The following is a 9,191-nucleotide window of genomic DNA, read 5'->3' on the forward strand; positions in this document are numbered from 1 at the left end:
GTGTTGCTTTACCATCATTTCTTTGTTTACTTATTAATATGGTGAGGGTATTCCAGTATTTTTGTTTTTTTATTTTATTTGTGTGGGCGGGAGGTTGCCTGAAGTCTATCTCAGTGCTCACCTACAGGGAACCAGGCCTTCTAACGTGTGACAGTGTCTTCCACTGAGACCTGGGAGATGCTATCCAGGCAAAGTCAGAGGATTGAGGGAGGGTTTTAGGGACCTGTTGTTACCTCATTCTGAGCAGCAGGTTGCCCAGTGCTGGGACAGGGTCTCGAAATCTTTCAGCAGCTCAGGTAGCTGGAACAGTTCATCTACTGACTCAGCTGGACTCCTGTCTGAAGAACAGAACAGCATGGGAGAAATCACCACAGTCCATGTTCATGGAGGCTGATAAGCTGCTCTTTTCCCCCAAGATCTTGAGGTGGAACAGCTAGTATAGCCCACCATTGATACAGCTCATGAGGCCTTCGTGAGGGCCCTTCTAGTTCAGAGACATCAGAGAGATCCTAACGATTGGGTTGTTTCTTTGGGATCTTAGCCAAGGACCTGGCTTCAGCCAAAATATTTTACACCTTCCCTGTATAGCAGTGCTGCTGTTGCAAAAATATAAAAAATAAAGTATGGTTGTCTTTTACCCCCCTTAGGTCCGTCACCTCAGTGCCCCAAGATATCTGCTGGATATCTTAACATCACCTGCCATGGCTTCTCACCCTCTCCCTCTTCTCTTCCTCCTTTCCATTCCAGTCTCCTCCTCTTCCTTCAAACTTCTCTCCCGCCCATCCTTCCTTCTCCAATGACAGGCCTCCTTCTATCCTGTACCTGCCCCTCACCTGTGTTTTACAAATTCAATGGGGAGAAGGTTCTGGTGAAGTCCTGAGTATGACTATATAGCGCTGTCCTTGGGGCAGTGGAATTAGCATCAAAATACAGATAACTCCAGGGTAAACCACAACACAGTGCCACAATCCAGTGAGATGGCTCAGTGGGTAAAAGTAAGGTGAAGGTAAAGCCACAACCTCTGATCTGAGTGTGATTCAACAATCCACTAGGAAGTTGTCACTGTCTTCCGTAGGCTGTATCATGCCCTGATCCCACAACATAAATAAAAGGATGTTACAAAACGAACACCAGCAGGGTGATTGTGGTGCACATGTCCCAGCACTGGGTGAGCATTCTCTGAGTGTGAGGCTAGCCTGGTCTACAAAGAAAAGTGCTAGGACACTCAGGGCTACACAGAGAAACCCTACCTCAAAACTACCCTCTTTCCCTGAAGTGGAAACTTGAGGGGTCTTTGGAAAGTCAGATGTGTTAATGGTGGGCAAACATGTGAAGGATCGTTCTGTTAAAGTGGACAGAGGTGAAAGACTAAGGTAGACTGGAGAAGGAACATTTGCTGAAGCAGACACAGGAGAAGATGTTCTGCTAAAGCAAGCACGTGAAAGGACACGTGAGGAAAGATTCTTTCCTGACAACACATATGTACTGGTCCGCTTTACGCTGTGTGGTTGAGCTGCATCTGTCTGGGCGCCATCAAGAGGCACAACGAAGGGTTTCTGGTGCTGTGCTCCAGTTCGTTGCTGCCTTCAAGGACTCAGGCTGATTGGATGCACAGATTGAGGCAAGGCACATGGGGCACACGTGACGTTTGGATGGTATAAGGAGGACCTCACAGAGTGACGGAGACTGAGCTCGGCTTGCTGGAACTAGTGGGCCTTGCAGCTTCGCTGATCTTCGCTTCCCCAAAAGAGGCCTAGCCAAGAACTTCTCCTAGTGTTCCTGTTGGTCTCTCCCACCGCTGACTCAAGCTGAGGCTGAGGCCTGGCTGTCTCTGCAAGGTCACATCACCACTGATGCTGACCCAACTCTACCGAGCTGGACTGCTGGTGTATCCATGCAGTGTTTGCCAGTGGATCAAGCTGCTGGCGCCTGCCTGCCGACCTGTGAACTGAACTGCCTATTTCCAGACAACACAGATGGGAGTTGCTCCAAAGAACCTTTCTAAACAGGTCCACTTCCCCTGTATCTTTTCATTTCCATTACCTCTAGTAGGTGATGGAAGTCTGAAACATTTAAGAACCATCATTAGGGCTAGAGAGATGGCTCAGCGGGTAAGAGCACTGACTGCTCTTCCAGAGGTCCTGAGTTCAAATCCCAGCAACCACATGGTGGCTCACAACTGTCTGTAACAGCGACCCAATACCCTGTTCTGGTGTGTGTGAAGACAGCTATAGTGTCTATATATCCATAAAATAGAATTTACATTCCCCCAAACAGAAAGCTGGTATGGTAGAGCACACCTTTAATTCTAACATTCTGGAGGCAGAGGAAAGCAGATCTGTGAGAGTTCGAGGTCAGCCAGGTTACATTAAAAAAATTGTTTTTAATTTTAAAGAGAAAGGTCCAGGTGTGATGATACACAAGTATCATTCCAGTAACTGAGGGGTAGAGGCAAGAGGGTGAGAAGTTCCAAAGTTAGCCTCCCTGGGTAATGAGTTCAAGACCAGCCCGAAAGTACAAAAATAGAGGGAATGGAAGAGGCAAATTGAAGGGAGACTACATTGAATCCATTTTTGCATGTTATGTAAGTTTTGGTAAATACCCAATATACAATTCGTAGTGTTAGAACTTTGACAATTTCATTTTTTTTTTTTAGATTTATTTGTATTTCTTCTTTAAGAACAAGCTTCTCTCCAAGCCTGCTTATTCTTGCTGCTGTTTTGTTTTGTTTAGGATTTATTTATTTAATGTACGTGCACAGACTGTCACTGACTTCAGACACACCAGAAGGGGGTGTCAGATCCCATTACAGATGGTTGTGAGCCACCATGTGGTTGTTGGGATTTGAACTCAGGACCTCTGGAAGAAGAGTCAGTGCTCTTAACTGCTAAGCCATCTCTCTACCTGATTTGTTTTTATCATATGTGTATATTTTCGAGTCTGTTAATTTACATGCCCCACACTTCTGTCTGGTGCCTAAGGGCACCAGCTTCCCTGAAACTGGGATTACAGGCAATGTGAGTCACAATTATAAGTCACCCTGATGTGGATGTCAGGAACTGAACCTGGTCCTCTGGAAGAGCAGAGCAGTTGCATTCTTAACCACTGAGCCATCTCTGCAGCCCCTCCAAACTCAGGCTTAGAAAGGACACATGTGTTGGAAAGATGGCTCAGTGGTCAAGGGTATACTGCTCTTTCAGAGGACACCCACAACTTCCTGTCACGCCAGCTCCAGCAATGCCTAGCCACCATGGGCACCTGCATGCCATGATCAATACATGTACACACATGCACACACACATGCATACACACATGTGCACAATTAAAAGTAATAAAATCTTTTAAAAGAATGATACATAGGAATCTTACTTATTTTTTGTTTCTTGGAGCAGGCTCTCAATGAATAGCCCTGGCAAGGCTGATGCTTCTCAGTGGCCGGGGTTGACTTCTAACTCAGTGGACTCACTTGTCTTCAGGAGGCGAGCACCACCACTCCCGTGTACAGCGTCTTTTTAACTTTCAGGAGTTAACGTTGATAATCACTTTAAAAGATGGATCAAGATGGAAACTGTTGGATTGTACTAATGTTAAGTATGCTCAACTTGAAGACTAAAAATTGTTCCCTGGGGGTTGGGGATTTAGCTCACTGGTAGAGCGCTTGCCTAGCAAGTGCAAGGTCCTGGGTTCAGTCCCCAGCTCCGGGGAAAAAAAAAGAAAAAGAAAAGAAAAGAAAAGAAAAAAAAAATTGTTCCCTGAGTTACATTAGCTTAACTGGAGCTGAAATTTGGGTGGTGTAACCATAAAGGAGGTTATACAAAATGTTTGCCCTTTGATTAAAAATTATTCAGTGTGCCCTCTGGATCGCTGGATGCTCTCACTGTACAAATTAATTTTATTTTCCTCCTAGTAATTATGAGATAGGAGTCATTTGAATCAGGATCCAAAATCAGTAAGCATGCCTGTAGGAACTCAGTCCTTCGGAGAACATGTCTCCAGTAGAGTGTGAGGCATGCCTTGCCTCTTGGTGAACGGTCTGTCTCTGCCACGTGGTTTCTTCTGTCAATAGTTCACCATCTACATGAGAAAACCACCTGCTGAGGAGCTTTTCCCTGCTGCAGGTATGTTCTCTTTCCCCTTGGGACAGATGACTTGAGTTGACTTGCTTCTTGTTCTAGCAGGAACATGGGACAAAGGCCTAGAGGAATTAACATGGCCTTTAGCTCTTAGCAAAATATAGTCAAACTGTACATGACTTAAATCAGCTTCTCAAGCTTTCCAGTCCCGTCTTCCTTTATTCCTTTTTTTTTTTTTTTTTTTTTTTTTTGGTTCTTTTTTCGGAGCTGGGGACCGAACCCAGGACCTTGCGCTTCCTAGGCAAGCGCTCTACCACTGAGCTAAATCCCCAACACACCCTTTATTCCTTAACGGAAGGCTGCTGCTGCGTTGGAAAGGCAGAGAACATAGACTCTGTTAGAGAAAGCACTGCTTGAGCCAGGAGTTCAAGGCCATCATAGGCAGCATAATGAGTTCCAGTCAGAAGTCAGAGCTGGGGTGCTGGGAGGGAGGCCTGTTTGATAGAACAGCTGTCTCCTGTCAGAAGGCTCTGAATTCCATAAAGCCAGGCTTCATTGTAAATGCCTCTGACTCCTGAGTAGGTGGTAGAGGCAGGAGGATCAGAAATCCAAAATCATCTCAGCTGTATAACGGGTTTAAGGTCAGCCTAAGCAATATGAGAATCTGACTAAACCAATAAATATGGGCATGGTGATGCACACCCGAAGACTTGGAATCCGGAGTCAAGGTCAGCCTGACCAAATTAGTGAGGAGATCAGTCTAATTTTTGTTTTTTTAACTAAAGTCCAGGACCTAGCTGAACAGAGCTCTTGGCTAGTGTCCATACATAAAAACAGGACTCAGGCCTGGCACGAAAATAATATAGAAATTAATAACGTTGTTGTCATGATCAAGCTCAAGTAGCAAGTCAGGAGGTCTGGAAACAAGCAAGACATTTTCTTTTTTTTCTGGGCAGGTGGATGGGTGGAGGGTTTTTTTTTTGAAGATAGGATTTCTCTGTGTAGCTCTGGCTGTCCTGGAACTCTCTGTAGACTAATCAGTCTGGCCTCGAACTCACAGAGATACATTTGCCTTGCCCCCAATGCCTATCACCACTGGGGGGAAAAATCCAATATGAAGGAAACTACCAAACAGATAGACAGAAAGGGCTCAATGTTTGGGATGCTTTTCCAGAGGTCCTGAGTTCAATTCCCAGCAACCACATGGTGGCTCACAACCATCTGTAATGGTGTCTGATGCCCTCTTCTGGTGTGTCTGAAGACAGCGACAGTGTACTTATATATAATAAATAAATCTTTAAAAAAGAAAGAAAGGAATAAATAAAGAAAGAAAGAGAAAGAAAGAAAGAAAGAAAGAAAGAAAAGAAAGAAAGAAAGAAGGAAAGAACACACAGAAGATAGTTAGATCAGCTGGATGGCACCCAGAGCTGACCTCTAGACTCCTTGCACGCACAAATGTGTACACACAGAAAGAAGCACTTTGGGCATCTGGCCTAGCCTTTCTGACCATGCCTACTTTGCTAGAGAAGAATTTGTAGGTCACTGCTGATCAGCATTACCACAAAACACCAAACAACTCGAGACCCAATTTTGAGTTGGACCCATAAATCGTTCACATAAATTCTCTACCACTGAGTCACACCCCTAGCTCATAACGTTCACTTCTTATTGTTGCTTCAGCGTTGGGGTGCAAACCCAGGGCTTCACAAATGCTAGGTGTGTGCTATACTGTGGAGTTCTGTGCCTAGCCCTCCGCCAAACTTTTGAAACTTGGACTCAGAATAAGAAGGAAAATAAGAAACCTTATGTTTGCTCTGACCCAGCTTCTGGGAGGACACTGTGTTCATTGCCTCCCTGCCTTTATTGTGCCTCTGCTGCATGCAAGTGTATACAGCAGGAGTTCAGAATGGACTAGAAGCAAACACACCATTCTCAAAACTTTGCTTCTGTACTGTGGAGTGCACAGTTCTGATTCTGAATCACAGAATGTGATGAGAAATTTGGATCCAGTCTGGCTGGCAGCAGGGCATGGGGAGAGAGCAGAGACTGCCACTGTTGGCCACTCAATAATTGGTTATTAAATGCTAGGCCGGTGAGAAGACACTTGGAGGGACATGAGTCTAAACCATGAGAGTACTCACCCCTGGGACTGCAGTCGCCTGGGAAGGTCTCGAGGACACTGCGAGGAGGACAATCGTCTCCATTAATTCCCATCCCCCTTTTTTGAAATTACACTTGCTTACTCATTATTTCAGGTATGTGACATACAGAGATCAGGAGACAATGTGTGGGAGTCAGTTGTTTGCTTCCGCTGTGGAGGTTCCAGGGATTTGATCACTCTTCAGGCCGGGCAGCAAGCAGCTTGACACAGTTGTCTCACCATTAGGGTTTGTTGGTATCTTACTCTTAAATCTCCACCATTAAAAATGGTTGAAAAACACAAGACCAGCTATGTGGATAAAGGCACTCTGTACCAAGCCTGACAACTTGAGTTAGGTTTCTACTACACAGAAGGAAGAACCAGCTCCCTGCGGCTGGAGAGATGGGTCAGCGGTTAAGAGCACTGGCTACTCTTCCAGAGGAACCAAATTCTGTATCCTCTACAAGTCATTCATCATCCTCTGAACTCCAATTCCCAGGGTCCAGTGCCCTCTTCTGGCTGCTTTAGGCACCGCACATACACAGTGCACAGATGCAGACAAAATACCCATATATGTAACAGAAGAACAAACTTCCAAAAGTCGTCCATTGACCTCTTCGTGTGTATGCTGGCACATGTGTGTGCATACACACACGTAAATGGAATCGAATTAAGGAAACTGGAATTGGGGGCTGGAGAGATGGCTCAGTGGTTAAGAGCACCAACTGCTCTTCCAGAGGTCCTGAGTTCAATTCCCAGCAACCACATGGTGGCTCACAACCATCCGTAATGGATCCAATTCTCTCTTCTGGTGTGTCTGAAGACAGTGACAGTGTACTCACATAAAATAAATAAATAAATCTTTAAAAAAAAAAAAAGAAAACTGGAATTGGGCTTCTACAGGCTCCCCTGGAGAGCAGCTGTGTGAGTTTGGAGCAGTTTATTAACCCCTTCACTGTGGGTTTCTCATCTGTTGCACATGGATGGCCGCGCTTTACCTGTTCCTGGACTGCAAATATGTATTCAATCAATTTTATAAGTCTTTGTGCTCAAAATTGTTTGTTTGTTTGTTTGTTTAAAAAAAAAAAAAAGAGCTGCCGGGCCATGGGGCAGAAGAAGCCAGTTACCCCAGCACTCAGTAAGGACAGGGGTTCAAAGCGAGGCTGGTTTTGCTGCAGCCTCCAAAACAAAAGGGGGTGGGGGAGCTGGTTACACATCTGAAGTCTCACGCAGTGTGGAAGCCTTCAAAGAGGACAGGAAGCAGTCATTGCCTCTGTAAACCACAAGCTTCAGGGAGCCAATGAGACTGGGAAGGAGGTGGGGCTTTCCTAGCACAGAAATTCCTTCCCAAGGCTTTGGGAAGAATTGACAAGAAAGGTATCAGAGAGAGGGGGAGGGAGAGGGAGAGAGGGAGAGAGGGAGAGAGGGGGAGAGGGAGAGGGAGAGAGGGAGAGAGGGAGAGAGGGAGAGAGAGGGAGAGAGAGGGAGAGAGAGGGAGAGAGAGAGAGAGAGAGAGAGAGAGAGAGAGAGAGAGAGAGAGAGAGAACCGGACATCTCCAAGAATTGATACTTGGACATCCACCTTCAGGGCAGTCCTCCAACCATAACCCCCCACCCTCCCCTTCAAAACTGTGACAGGTGTTGGTCTGGCTCAGAACTATAGAGGAAAATTGATAGAAGCCTAGAAGAGATTACTTAGGTAATGATGTCACCTTGTTTTGGAGAGGAGAAGCCACAATCCTGGGGGTTAGTTGTGGGTTGTGTGAGATGGGCCTCATTTCTTCTTCTGTCGCTCAGGCTGGCTGCGAGCTTCCACTATCTGCTGCTTTTGCCTTCCCCATGTTAAGACTACAGCACATCGGCTTATTTGCTTTTAAGATTAGGGAGGCAGAGGAGACATATCTCTGTGAGTTTGAGATAGCCTGGGTCTATAAATTGAGTTCAGGAGAGCCAGGGCCTGTTACACAGAGAGATCCTATCTTGAAAAACTGGCGGTGGGGGGGTTAAAGTCAGGCAATCCACACCTTTAATTACAACACTTGGGAAACTGAATATCATCCTGGGCTACATAGAGTTTGAAGTCAGCCTGGGCTACCTGCAAACCAGTGTCATATAGCACTTCTTTGAGATTGAAACATTCCACCCTGCAGGGAAGGTCCTTAAAATTGAAACAATCAAAATAGCTTCAGGAAGTCCCTGAAACTGACCAGATTTACTGTCCCCTCCCTCCCAAGCATGAACAATAAAGACTGCTGAGAGTCACTCTCTGGCCAGATTAGTACCAGGAAAGAATTGGAAAGAGAGCTGCCTGGAAGAGGCTCAGACCAACCAAGCTGCTTGGAAAAGGTGCTCTGTAACCTGTACTGTACTCTGAGTTCTCAGCTTTTACCCATGAGCTGTCACCCATGCTGGGGTGGGCTTCGATGATGCAGCTGTCTTTCAGTCATTTCTGCTCTCGTAAGTTACCTCTCACCGATATCTCCTTAGGAATCTCAAAGTAAAATTCTTTGGTTTACCAAGCTGGACTTTGGTGGTGTTATAGTGGGCCCCTTATTTGGGGTGAGTATGTTGTGTATCTCCTGAGGAAAGGCCTGTCACACTACACCCAGTCCTTTTTATTTTATGTAATTGAATGTCGTGTGTGAGATGGGTCTCATTTCTCATTCTATAGCCCAGGCTAGCTGAAAGAGAGCTCACGGCATCCTCTACTTATTTCTCCCAAGAGTATGACTGTGCATTTTGAGAGGTTGAATCCTCTGAAATTGGTTTATGGATGGCTGAACCCAGATCCTCTACAAGAATAACAACCAGTCTTAACTGCTGAGCCATTTCTCCAGCCCCAACACCCTGTCCTTTAAAAGGAAAATAGTTGGTGGGTTGGAGAGATGGCTCAGAGACTAAGGCTGTCCTTCCAGAGGTCCTGAGTTCAATTCCCAGCAACCATTTGGGACTTGTAACTATCTATAATGAGATTTTGT

Source organism: Rattus norvegicus, chromosome 2 (assembly GCF_021556685.1).
Source record: "Rattus norvegicus strain SHRSP/BbbUtx chromosome 2, alternate assembly SHRSP_T2T, whole genome shotgun sequence".
Classification (NCBI taxonomy): domain Eukaryota; kingdom Metazoa; phylum Chordata; class Mammalia; order Rodentia; family Muridae; genus Rattus; species Rattus norvegicus.